The sequence below is a fragment of the Barbus barbus genome (genome assembly GCF_936440315.1).
Source record: "Barbus barbus genome assembly, chromosome: 4".
In the NCBI taxonomy this organism is placed as follows: Eukaryota; Metazoa; Chordata; class Actinopteri; order Cypriniformes; family Cyprinidae; genus Barbus; species Barbus barbus.
In genome coordinates, this window is record NC_136732.1 from 25,423,497 (window position 1) to 25,437,879 (window position 14,383).

The 14,383-nt window shown below is 36.3% G+C and overlaps 1 protein-coding gene across 3 annotated transcripts in view; it reads right to left on the bottom strand.

The window, feature by feature from the left end:
• Positions 1-14,383, bottom strand: part of LOC306868877 (glucagon receptor-like) — a 74,344-nt gene that overhangs the window by 44,254 nt on the left and 15,707 nt on the right. Inside the window, exon 1 of one of the 3 annotated variants that reach the window (XM_079415323.1) lies at positions 510-566. The exons of the other annotated variants lie outside the window; for them this stretch is intronic. The gene's annotated coding sequence lies outside the window, so the exon portion shown is untranslated. Of the gene's footprint in view, positions 1-509; positions 567-14,383 lie in introns of those variants that run through there. 3 annotated transcript variants of the gene reach the window in all.

Sequence of the window (14,383 nt, forward strand, 5' to 3'; positions counted from 1 at the left end):
GAAAGGCATTTAATTACAATAAAAATTAAGGAAATAATCAAAAAGTTGAAAATAAAAGTATCGGGTGGGGTAAGGGTAGGCGTAGGGAGGGCTTCATTGTCTCTATAAGATGGCATCCATTTAATAATTTGAAGTAAAATGATAATTTACACTCAATACGATATTTTTGTGTACTGTTTTATAATGTACTACAATACTGAGGTGCAGATAATTGCCACAATTTGCAATAAGTAGTATAAATAGCAGAAAATATTGCTATTTTAACATAGTGTAAATAGAATCTATAGTTATTTGCACTTGGTGTAAATAGTATCTATCGCTAAGAAAATATGCTATTTGCACTTAGTGTAAATAGCCGCTGCCATAAATATATTGTACTTTGCTATAAAATATAAATTTAACTTCAAATAACAGTATATATATACAGTCAAGGCGCATGTTAGTCAGCACATCAAAGTAAGTATACTTGACAAACAAGCATGACAAACAATTATTTAAAATGTACTCACCCTCAGGCCATCCAAGATGTAGATGAGTTTGTTTCATTGGAACATATTGGAGTTTTTTTTCTCACATTTTTTTTGGTTTGTTTCATTGGATCCAATGGATCCTCTGCAGTGAATGGGTGCCGTCAGAATGAGAGTCCAAAAAACATCACAATAATACTCAAGTAATCCACACAACTCAGTCCAGTCTAAAGACTAAGAAACAAATCCTGGATTTGTTTCTTAGTCTTTAGACTGGACTAATTTGCTATAAAATATAAATTTAACTTCAAATAACAGTATATATATACAGTCAAGGCGTATGTTAGTCAGCACATCAAAGTAAGTATACTTGACAAACAAGCATGACAAACAATTATTTAAAATGTACTTCAAAGTAAAACTTTAATATGACATTAAAGTGCACTTTAAAAAAAAACACTTTTTGTATTTCAGTCTGTTAAAAAAGTTGTGAAAGTGTACTCTGGTTGATTGCACTTTCACTTTTTTAAAGTTAGTTAGTGTGTAGTGGTGCAGTGTGAGCATAAACAATATCTGCAAAGTTGTAGCGCTGAAAGTTCAATGCAAACGGAGATATCCTGGCAGTTTAATGCCTGAAAAAACGTCTTGTATGGTCTACAACGAGTTACTTTCCGGGTTCGTTATGTCACAAATCGAGATAAACCCCACACCCAGGAACATCCAACGAAGGGGGCGAGGCCATGCTGAACTGCTTTAGAGAAGAGGAAGAAAACTAGGGGTGCACGTAAAAATCTATTTATATTTGAATCACGATTCTGTCTTCTAACAATTCTAATGGAGACACAACTTTCAAAATCAATGTTCTAAAGCATTTGTTCGCAATCCTGTTCCTCGCATCCCCTGCTCTGCACATGCTCTGCTGTGCATATCTCTCTCTCTCTCTCTCTCTCTCTCATTCAGATCATCAGCTCAGTGTATCCGTATATTAAAAGCTAACAGATGCAGTAGCATTTTACAAATAACAGCATATCTAAAAGTATGAGACAACAACAAACAAACATACCATTGAGAGTCGTGCCTGCACAGGTTCTGCACGATCCTCTTCACTAATATTATCTGGGCCTCAATCGGGCTTAAATTGATAAGAAATATAGACAACGCCATTGTTTACAATACAAGCGGTGCACATGCCGCTGAGCTGAGGGGCGGGATGCTTAGACATGCACTAGAGACGGCTTAGCCAATCACAACACACTGGGGCACCTAACCAATCGCGTATTTCTGAGAGATGGACTTCATAAAAGCAGGAAATGATCAGCGCGTTTAGAGGAGAAGGGACACAGCGGTGTGGAATTAAGTGTGTTTTTTTTTTTAAAAAACAAAGCATTAACACATGTTAGACTGCACCCCATAAACACAATCAAGCCTAGAAAAAAAATAAAATCAGTCAACCACCCTTTTAAGTGAGTTCTCATAAACCTTGTATTGGTTAATGCTTCATTTACTAGCATCTCAAAATAAATGTTTTTCAGCGCTGATTCAAAAAGTTTAGAGGGATGAACTATAAGCCTCTGAACTTTGTAGAGAACATAATTTTCACCAAAGATCAGACCCAGGTACTTTATAAAGCTATTAACAGCGATTTAGACTTAGAAATCTTCCTAAGGTTTTCAATCACTGCACCTGAACAACAACCAATTTACCGGGTGAGTGAACTTGCTTATAGATACAAGCAATCTCTGTGTGTGTGTTTATGTGGCTTGTGTTTTGCCAACACTGGAAGGACTAAAATGGCTTAGTAAAACATGAAATAACCTATATGGTTGAGAGCAGCCAACAGTTAACATACAAATAATATCTTAATGAAAATGTACAATGCAAAAAGCCACTTTGAAGGTTACTTTTAGGAGTATGGGATAAAACAATAGAAGTCAATGTAAAGTTCTCACCATGACAGAAAAACAAACGTGTGTATTTGATGCAGTGATATGAGCAGACTGGAGGATTATTGTGACTGGTTGGTTGGCCTGAACCTCAGAACACCGACCTATAAGGCATAATTCTTGCATATCCTAAAATAGCTCTGTCAACACTGTAATCCACATCGACAGCACTGTCAACTCACTGACAACATACATTGTCTGAATACAGTCTGAAGGCATGACATGAATATGGGTTTTGGAGGGCAGAGGAAACACCATTAAAAACCCCATGAAACTGCTTTCCTGTGCTGACATGATTCATCAGTATTTCTGTAGTTTACATACTGTGTACACACATAATGCAAACTGAAGCTGCTTTTCCACCATTATGTTAAATGGTTCTCGTTGTGAAACCAATTAGTTACAGTGTCTTTTTCCACTGCAGTGCTGTCACTGGAGACAAACACACTGAAAGTGTGTAAATATTATGGATCCAGGAGCAATGGTTTGAAGTTAAATGGTTAAATGGTGTTTTTTTTATCTGGGTTCGTGGCGTAACGAACCCGGGAAGTAACTCATTGTAGACCATACGAGCCGTTTTTTCAGGCATTAAACTGCCAGGATATCTCCGTTTGCATTGAACTTTCAGCTCTACAACTTTGCAGATATTGTTTATGCTCACACTGCACCACTACACACTAACTAACTTTAAAAAAGTGAAAGTGCAATCAACCAGAGTACACTTTCACAACTTTTTTAACAGACTTAAATACAAAAAGTGTTTTTTTTTTTAAAGTGCACTTTAATGTCATATTAAAGTTTTACTTTGAAGTACATTTTAAATAATTGTTTGTCATGCTTGTTTGTCAAGTATACTTTGATGTGCTGACTAACATACGCCTTGACTGTATATATATACTGTTATTTGAAGTTAAATTTATATTTTATAGCAAATTAGTCCAGTCTAAAGACTAAGAAACAAATCCAGGATTTGTTTCTTAGTCTTTAGACTGGACTGAGTTGTGTGGATACTTGAGTATTATTGTGATGTTTTTTGGACTCTCATTCTGACGGCACCCATTCACTGCAGAGGATCCACTGGATCCAATGAAACAAACCAAAAAAAATGTGGGAAAAAAAACTCCAATATGTTCCAATGAAACAAACTCATCTACATCTTGGATGGCCTGAGGGTGAGTACATTTTAAATAATTAAAATTTTTTGGGTGAACTATTCCTTTAATTAACAAGAGCAGATCCCCCAAACCAACCAGAGCACAGATACAGCTGACACATTTTTAGACACCCTTACTCTAGTGATTAAGAGTGGCTGGATGGCGTCCAGGACAGCTGAATGGCTGATATTCACCTCTGCAATGTGCCACCCTTCAACAACTACGCAACAACAGTGTCTCATTTATCATTAACGACAGTTAGAACACTGCCATAATTATAAGTGACTGCAGTTATGGTTGTGTCTTAAATAAAAGGAAAAAAGAAAAAAAGTCTAGCACATATTCACAGATCCATGCTAATTATTCATGCCTCATACTTGAGCACTTGAGAGTAAATGTGACTGCATTAAGTAAGACGTATTAAGTATTAACAGTTAGCACATTCATTAAAGACAACATGAAAATCAAAACTAAGCATATGAACTGTCTTAATATAGTTGACTAGCCTTGACTTTCTTCTGAGGAACACACACACAAACACACACACACACACACACACACACACACACAGATACTGTTCCAAGTGTTTTTGTCCATGTGATGTTTTGGACCCCATTGACTTTCATTGTATGGAACAGGTAAAACTTTTTACAAAACTTCCTTTATGTTCATAAATTATAACATGAAAAATGCTTCAATACAAACTACCAAAGATGTGAAGTGAAGTGAAGTGGCATTCAGCCAAGTATGGTGACCCATACTCGGAATTCGTGCTCTGCATTTAACCCATCCAACGTGCGCACACACACACAGCAGTGAACACACACACACCCGGAGCAGTGGGCAGCCATTTTATGCTGCGGCGCCCGGGGAGCAGTTGGGGGTTCGGTGCCTTGCTCAAGGGCACCTCAGTCGTGGTATTGAGGGTGGAGAGAGCGCTGGACATTCACGCCCCCCACCTACAATCCCTGCCGGCCCGAGACTCGAACCCGCAACCTTTGGATTACAAGTCTGACTCTCTAACCATTAGGCCACGACTTCCCCACGTTTGTACTTGTCAAGAAAAGTAAAAAAGGCTTGACGACAGACAGCGTAGCAGTCGACCATTTTAAATGGTTTAAAATGAAGGTAGGTTCTTAAGATTTGGAGCTCTGTCATTCGTCTGCAAGAATCCATTAACAGTCATTTGCAGTGATTTTCTGGGATTTCTGTCTGCCCATAAGCTGAACATCTGGAGCTTTTTAGGCTTGTGTTTTTCTAAAGCGTTAATATGGATTCATCTTTTCATTTAAAATAGGGATAGACATTAAGTTTAAAATCAGCCAGAATGTTATTAAATATTATGACAAATCAATGTGACTCACTGTTGTTTCAGAGGATACACAGGTACAGTTATTGAGCCATCAAAGCATCTTGTTAAGAAACACAAGTAGTTCTGTCATAGTTCTGTGTGGTAATAGTGCTGATGTGTTTACTAATGCCTTGAATGAATGCTATATGATAAAGAGAACATTGATTATTCAATATTTCTATATTTTTAACAATGCAACTGCATTACCTACAGGCGAACGCACAGAGGCTTTGCTTATGGCTCTATTTAGCCCAAGCCATCAATATTTAACATAGCTGCCATTAGCCTCATTTAACAGACTCTGGTGATTTATGCGCACAATCAAGTAAAACATGGATGCATAAAATGTGCATTAAAGAAGAGCAAGGAGAACAGATAGGAAGAGTGAGAGAGTGAAAGTATATTGTATTAATGGTAATTCATTTGTTAAATAGAGAGTATTTTATCATCAGGGGCAGATCTTATGGAGCGAATTTTGTGCCAATATTCATCAAACAAATCCAGTGTTTTGCAAATAAACACAATCTGCTTTGCAAAGAAAAACTCAACATTCAAAAAAAACGCAAAGTGATTTGCAAATACAAAACTCTATTTGAGAGAAAATGCAGCGGTATGGACAAATATATGTATTGTGCTACAACTGTGAGACTCATTTGCCTTTTTATGAGGAAACTCATAAAGTCTGCGAGCAGATTTTCTCACACGTGCAACTGAGCAACTTTCTTTTCCAAAACAGCAGATGTCGGTCAATTTACTCTAGTCTCCCGAGACCTGAAGCACCTCTTTACCTTTTCAGACCAATATGAGTGGGGAACAGGTGAATTTCTGTCTTACTATCTCTATAATTAACCATTTAGATGTTTTCACAAAGCGACCCTACTTTTTTACGACACTATTTTGCCTAGTCTTTCCCTATAAAATCTGATCCATTCTCCGTACCTCTTATCCTCTGTTGGATCGTGGGATATAGAATATACATATATATTGATACAATTGTTCAACATACAAAACAATGCAGGAGTATACCAATATATCATGTCATAATATATTGTAATACTAAAATGCAAATGTATAATGTATATCAACAATATTGTGTACCAAAAATGAAAGCTTAGACAATTTAATTTAGTATCAAATATAGTAATATCACCCAAGAGGTCATTAATTATTAATAAAAAAATGAAAACAAATCACATTATTTAGTACAATATTTAAAACTTTTTTTAAATGATGTATCATTTGTCTAAAATAATTACGTATTTTTTAGCTAAGCAAAATGATGAATATTTCTCTTATGGTGTCACTCTTGTCCAGTGAATTGGGGAGAAGGATCCAGTTCACGCTGATATAATACTAAATTCAGCATTTTAATAAACAGTGATTTAATAAACAGCGTGCTACACAGGTGAAGACACATTCTGGACAGCGAGGACTCTTCTAGGAGTGACTCAGATGGCGAACGTTTGCATTTTAAAGAGCCACTAATATAATTCCTGACGGTAGCCTTTTATTCTTAACTTCATGAGTTAAAATGTTGCTCAGCCATATATAAAAAGCTACATAATTTTAGTTGGAATTTTCCAAACAAGCTATTGTCAGACTAAAATCTGCCAGTATATGGTTGAAATTAGAGATTGACCGATATATCGATTTAGCGATATTTTCCTGATATTTAAGCATTTTTCCATAATCGGATATCGGTTTTTGTAATATTGATAAACACGTTTTGAGAATTGCGCGCAGGATCGCAATTGCAGCGTCTCGTGAAGTCGGAGTCACGTAGATAATCCGTCAAGTCCTCTCCCAATAAAGACGTAACTTTGCATGAATTAAATAATACAGCCATGAATGACTGCATGTTGGAAATAAAAGCATTGAATTTAATTCTCTCTCTGTTGTCTATATGCTCATCATTAGGCTCGTGAAGCCGCTTTCATATTGCAGTTCACTCAGCGGTTGATGCTCAAGAAATGCTCAGTACGGCCACTGCATGTAACTTTTAACAAGATTCACTTTTTTGAAGCACCCTAAATTGTATTAACACTTACTATATAACCATTATTTCGTTTATAAACATCTAAATTAATACAACTCTATGGAAACTCTCTGAAATCGATCGTAGTTTGAGTAGCCTATAGTTCTGTGTAAATGCATAGATAAACCGCGCTGTCAGCAACATAATTTAGAGCATGCCAGTTGAGAAATGCAATAAAATACAATGCTTGTTATATTCCAATATTCCAGAGAATATTATTCTGTGAATTAACATTATCCAGTGAATTATTCTTCAAACAGCTTATAAACCTACTAAAACTGTAGTTAAAAATGAAGTTGATATGACTCCTGTCCTTTATTTACTTTCTCCATTTGAAAATATTAGACATTCTACATTTATTTTGCTTACTGCTAATATTAGTGTTGCTGCTAAAGCTTTTTATAAATAAAATGTTTTTTATTGTTGTAATACGAAGATTAAATTTAACATGACAGGGCTCTAGACTGCAACCAAAATGGCAATTTTTTGCGAGTTAAAATTTGATGTGGTCGCATTTGTACGAGTGCCTGGTCTGCGCTGCGTCTGCTTCATACAGCGCGCGCTGCCAGCCGCAGCACATTATAGCAGGAGTCAGATTTCACTGATCACGTGAAGAGAGGTGCTTTCAGCGCGAGCGCTTCATGGGTAGAGCCTGGTTTAACTCGCCGCGTAAGCACGAGCACGAAGGTACGCGTCGCGGATGGAGTGCAACGGAGGATTTTGTTTTCAAACTAAAGTAAAAGACCGCTTCTTAAACCAGAGAAGGTGAACATGGTGGTATTCTTGTAGAAAAAACATGCAAGTCCTGTCAGCGACAGCCAGTTTAGTTTTACTTTTCTTTTTGTTTTTGTTTTGAGAAGCTTGTTATCTTTGCTGTTTACCTCACGTTATGCTATGGAGGCTTTCCTTAATTAAAAAAAAATATATATACATATTTATTTGCTTCCTCAGAGTTTGCTAAACATTCTGTAATATACTCGGTATATAAGGCAGCATGTGATGTGTCCTGTGCCATGCCTCGTCTTATTCGTTTTTGTTAATAAATGTTATGTAAGCTAGTTTGTCATTGTCAACGTACTGTTTTATTGTTGTTGTGCTTTTTAATTAAGAATAACAATGAATACATCTTTTGTTTTAGTCTTAAAAAATTTAATGTGTATAGATATAAACAAAACACAATGATCTTTTCTTGTAAAATGTGACACCAAGATCGCGAATTTGAAAGTGAAAGTGCACGAAAAAAGGAATTCCTGTTCACAAAATTTAAATCACAAATAATACAGATGAATAAGAACGAGTTGAATGTTGAACACTTTCGTTACCATATAACTATAAACTATGATAAAAGTTCATCAGCATGCATTGATTAATCAAATGTGCAAAAACAAAAAACAAATTGCAACCAAATTATGTGCTCGTGCGACCAACTGAGAAAGTTAGTTGCAAAAGTGAGATCAGTAGGAAGAATGAGTCTAGAGCCCTGTATGAAAGACTGCTAATTCTCAAAAAATTTTTTGTTAAGATGACTGAAAGGAGGAAAAACCAAAGTGAAGTATGGACTTACTTCACGCAGTCATTTATTTACTTTATAACAGTAAATAAATCTTGGTTCTGCATATCGGTTATCGGGCACATAAACATGAAAATAATTTGTATCGGTATCGGTTATAAAAAAAAAAAAATCAATATCGGTCGATCACTAGATGAAATATGAATATCTCCTTACAGGCCACTTTTAGATTTAAATGTTGTACAAGGCATGTATATTACTATGCTATATATAGTATAAACATAAATATGATAAGGAACTATGATATCCCTTATGAAAATTAAAGTTGGTTTTACTATAGTAAAATTGTGGTAACCATGTTTTTTTGCAGGTTACCATTTCTATATAGGCAGCTTTACTACAAATACCATGGGATTTATTTAGTAAAACCATGGTTAATTTTTTTGTTAACCATGGTTAACAAAAACCATGTTTAACCATTTAATGTTTAGATTATATTTTGGTACATTTATTTAGCTGAATCACAATAAAGCTCACCTGAACTTAAACTAGTTTGATTATAGTAGCCTATTTGTATTTAGCCTACTCCTTTCAGTAGGTTGTCCATGTGTAGTTTTATACTTGTTTAAACTTTTACTGCAGAGGTAGCCTACAACATTTCTCTCCACTGTAGACTGTGTCTCAACATATATAGCAGAATGACAATAAATCTTACTTGACCTAACGTAAAACTAAAATTCCAAACGCTTTCATTTTTGGTACACAATATTGTCGTTATCCACTATACATTTGCATTTTAGTATTACAATATATTGTGGCACAACTGCCTAGAGATATAGCTAGTCTTGTGTCAGGAGACCAGGAAACTGCTATAGTACATACTGTAATGAAATTTGACCAAATGTGCAGAGGATGCTGAATTTACTTTTTTTATTTTATTTTTTACTGTACTGTATTGTGGTGCATACCAAGTTCAGATACAATTCTTTGGTATTTGAACTTTTCTAGTGTTTTTAATCTACTGCAGGATTACTTTACAGTAGATCTGTTCCCAAAAGTTAATTGCTGAATTATTATTATTATCTGTAATTTAATTTATTTTGTATACTGTAATAGACATTGAGCTGCAAAAATAATTCCTGAATCCTAAAAATAGTTTTTTGTTAAGTGTTATTGATCTCATGAGTGTTCACTGGGCAGGAAAGTCATCTGTGTATTTGAAAGAATACCTCTAATAATATGCTGGCTTGTCTTAAAGTCTTGTTTAAGAGACATAAATAGTTTGCTGGATGATAGATATTCTTCATTCTTTATGACAAACAAGATAATGTGAATTACAGAATGTACAACGTTTTTTAAATGTATAAATTGCAGTGTACAGCATTTATTATGACGGGGTAGAATCCACAGCTCAGTACTCAGTACTCAATACTCATGAGTACTTTTAAATAGGCTACTCTTTTACTCTTACTCAAGTAGTTTTTTGGACAAGTACTTTTACTCTACTCACACTACATTTTTTGGAAGTTAATGGTACGTTTACTTGAGTATATATTTTCAGTACTCTTTCCACCACTGGTCCTATTGCCCCAGTATAGTGATGGGGACACTCCCATGGGGACACTCCCACACTTTTACCCCATGCAACGCTGAACTCTGACACTATGAGCCCCCCCCTCCCTCCCTCACCAACTTAAAAACTGTGACCAGCACCTGTCACTTGTGCAACATTGGACTGATCACTACCTCATCCAGCAATGACTGCAAACTACCTCTTCGGATAGTATGATATAAGGACTGTTCTCCCTACTGACAAGCTCTTCTTGCACTACACATATATCTGCACAGTTTTGTTTTATTTAACTGGTTTGCACTCTATCTATTCTGCCATGTGCCTTATGCCACTTTATCTCTTTTTTTTTTTTTCTACAATGTCCTCATTTGTATAGCTGTATAGTTGTATGTACATATGTTTACACTGTATTATCTGTATTTGAACGTGTTTAATGTTAACTGTATGCACCAAGGGTCTGAGAGTAACGCAATTTCAATTCTCTGTATGTATGCGCCATACATGTGGAAGAATTGACAATAAAGCAGACTTGACTTGGCTTGACTATACTGTAAAAAGCACCATCCTTCGGATGAGATGTTAAACCGTGGTCCTGACGATCTGTGATCATCATGGCCTCCTAACAATCCCCATATCTACTCATTGGCTTCATCACTCTGTCTCCTCTCCACCAATAAGCAGGTGTGTGGTGGGTGTTCTGCCGCACTATGGCTGCCGTCGCATCATCCAGGTGGATGCTGCACACTGGTGGTGGATGAGGAGATAACCTCCTTACTATGTAAAGTCCACAAAATACATTCACCTCTGGTCTGCTTTGGACTTAGTGACTTTAATTCAGTCGTGCCCTGGACAGAGTGCCAGAAAGGCCTCCAGCAGTTAATCTAGTAATGAAAACATAAGGAAAACGACCCGCAGCCCAGCTGTCTCTCGTGACCTTTTGAGCTCAGCTCAGACTCCCATGCGCTCTCGTTTCTTCACTAAACAGGAGGAGTTATTCTTCACCTGCTAATTACTCATCACAAAAACATCAAATGACTGCTGGCTCTGAGAATGTTTAATATACAGAAGAAACGTACTGATCCAGAATGCACCTGTTTACACCTGCATCTCTTCTGTAAGGTCACTCTGTCATTCAATGCATGTTGTGACATTTGCTATGCCAATATTGACAGGAAATAAGACAATAAAGGGTGTTTCCTTTTAGTGAACCACGGTGGAGACAAAAAATAACAGATTATCAAGCACACAGCATGCCGGCTTTAGATTGTTCTGTATCCAGCAGAGAAATCTGCGAGGTTGAGGATTATAAAGGTGAACTCAGATGCCCTGTGGGGTTACCAAGAGGAGAAGCTACCAAAACATATTGCACAAGTTTACGGTCTTAAAAGAGCAGATTGGCTGCAGTGTTAAAGGTGAACCATGGAGCCGCTGAGATTATGTGTATATTTCAAAGGTCTGGGGCTTGTGAGGATAAAGTGTAACTCTGAATTAATCTAGCCTCATTTGCTCTTTCCTAATAACAGCAGGATAAACTAGATTTGCATTACATGAGGGAAATACTGTACCAGTGCATGCATAGTGTTAATGTTGTACTCTAGGTAAGTTTTGGTTTTGGACTGGTTCTGTGTAAATGTTATGCTGTATCAGAGCCACTTTGTGTTGGCGTTTTAATTGTGAATGAATCAGTGTTTTTGAACAAATCATTCTTGTTCATTTCCATGCACTAATTCAAACTTTCAAATTTTGGTTTTTTTTTTTTTTATTCCTTTGCTGGCTTATTCCAGAAAATATTGTGGTTGAATTAACTGCAGAAGTTTAATATGAGAGCTGTTTAGAATGAATCCTGACCTGAATGTTTTAAGAATATTAAAATAAAGACAGAAATTTGCAGGATGTTCTGATGAAGTGTCTTTTTTATTCAAGCATGTAATTTGATTATAGGATTTTTTTTTTCTTTTTAATGAGTAAGAATTGTCAGATGTTTAATGTTGGTGACATTTATTTATTATTATTATTGACATTTATAGCCTATGTGCGTATAGCTATTAGATCTGTCGATTGTATTTAGGCCTCAAATTTCACCAAAGTTGTTTTCATTTGTAAAGATTATCATGAACAAATCGTGCAAGAATCATAAACATTTGTTAGACACAGAGCTTATTTTCTGCAATAATCCAAAAGCCACAGGTCTACAATAATACATAATCACTGTATAATTGCTGTACTGCTTTCACAAACTTTCATGGTTTCAGGTCAAGGTTTTAAATCCCGGAGGACACAAGAATGTCAAATTTGGACCCGTCTGACCACAGAACACTTTGAAACAGTCCATTTTAAATGAGCCTTGGCCCGCAGGACATGAAGGCGCTTTTGGACCATGTTCATATATGGCTTCCTTTTTGCATGATAGAGCTTTAGTTGGCACCTGCAGATGGCACGGCAGATTATGTTTACCGACAGTGGTTTCTGGAAGTATTCCTGGGCCCATTTAGTAATGTTAATGACAGAATCATGCCGATGAGTGATGCAGTGTCGTCTGAGGGCCCGAAAAACACAGGCATCCAACAAAGGTCTCAGCCTTGTCCCTTACGCACAGAGATTTCTCCAGTTCCTCTGAATCTTTTGATGATTTTATGCACTGTAGATGATGAGATTTGCAAAGCCTTTGCAATTTGATGTTGAGAAATGTTGTTTTAAAGTTGTTTTAAACTTTTTATGCACTCTTTCACAGATTGGAGAGCCTCTGCCCATCTTTACTTCTGAGAGACTCTGCCTCTCTAAGACATCTCTTTTATAGCTAATCATGTTAATCTTTTCAAAATTTCTTGCATTTTCAGTCCTTTGTTGCCCCCGTGCCAACTTTTTTGAGAGCTGTAGCAGGCATCAAATTTGAAATGAGCTCATTTAGTGGATACAAGTGTAAAATTTCTCAGTTTAAACATTTATGTTCTCTATGTTCTATTGTGAATAAAATATTTGGTTCATGTGATCTGAAAGTCTTTTAGTTTTCATTTTATTCAAATTTAAAAAATGTCCCAACATTTCCAGAATTCGGGTTGTAGTATGGAAGTAGGCAGATTCGTAGGTAGATTCAGATGCAGCGACAGTGTATTTAACAAACTCTTAGTGTTGATAGTGTCGTGCTCTTGCTTATTTCCTCTGTCTGCATAGAGAGTAAAACATCACTAATCGCACTGTTATTTAACAGCGAAGCTCCTGAGTTGCCAGCAGCCTGTGTTTGTGTCAGATGACACATAATTTTTTAAGCAGTGCTTGTTTTAAACAAAATACCATAGTAATCCCATGTTCCAGAGCCTGATGATACTGGTCTTCATCAAACACCGAGCAACCTGCCCAGACTGTGAGTTGAGAATGAACAAAGTCCCTTTAAGGAAAGTCAGTTCCCTGTGCAGCTATTTTCTATCAAGGCAGTAGACAGGTATAGTACAGCTTTTTTGTACTTGAATGTGGAATGACCCAAAAAAGTATATTATATATATATATATATATATACACACACACACACACATACACACACATAGAGGCATGTTTCCAGGGGATCCATCCATATATTATTAATACATTAACTTCAGTAATTAAAAACATGCAGTGTTATAACAAAAGTGTTGGAATGATCGATTAATAAATCTTCATCTTTTATATTTATACTATGCAATATACTGTGTGTTGAGAACAAGAAATAGCTTTTACTATTACTGCATATAAGTCTACATTATTTATGGAACAAAGCCAGACCAAAATCAAAGATGAAATACATCAAGTTGACAGCGAGTATAAGGGACAAGAAAGTTCTCCCCCAAAAAATAAATCACCTTGACTTGCCATTGGTGGAACTCATTTAAGTGCAATTTAACATGCAGTTAACTGACAATCTCCTTGCTACTGCAGCATCAGCTGGAATAACTATATTATTCCAGTTTCATATGTTTTGCCTGTGTTAATCGCTCACTTCCACATCTGTGCAATCTCTCTGCTTTTTATTTCATTTTGTCTTCCTTTTCAAGTGGTTTTCTACTCTCCCAGTGTCTTTCTTGTTCTTGTTTCCCTGAATCACACTTCCACTTTTTTAGAGATATGCTCCCATATGCCCTGCCAGATGCTCTCACACACTTATGTAAACCACATCAAATTGCCTGAGGGCTCTTGAACTTCCATTCTTATTTTGGGCAGTGAAGAAGGTCTCATTTGTTCCCAAATGTTTTGGAGAGAAGCATAGTTTAGGGTGACACTGTGCCGTGTCTCTCCAATGAAGTTTTCAGAAGCTGGCATGCAAGCGCCTCAGAATATAAATAATGGATTTATCAAGTTAAGCAGCCATGCAGCTGTACA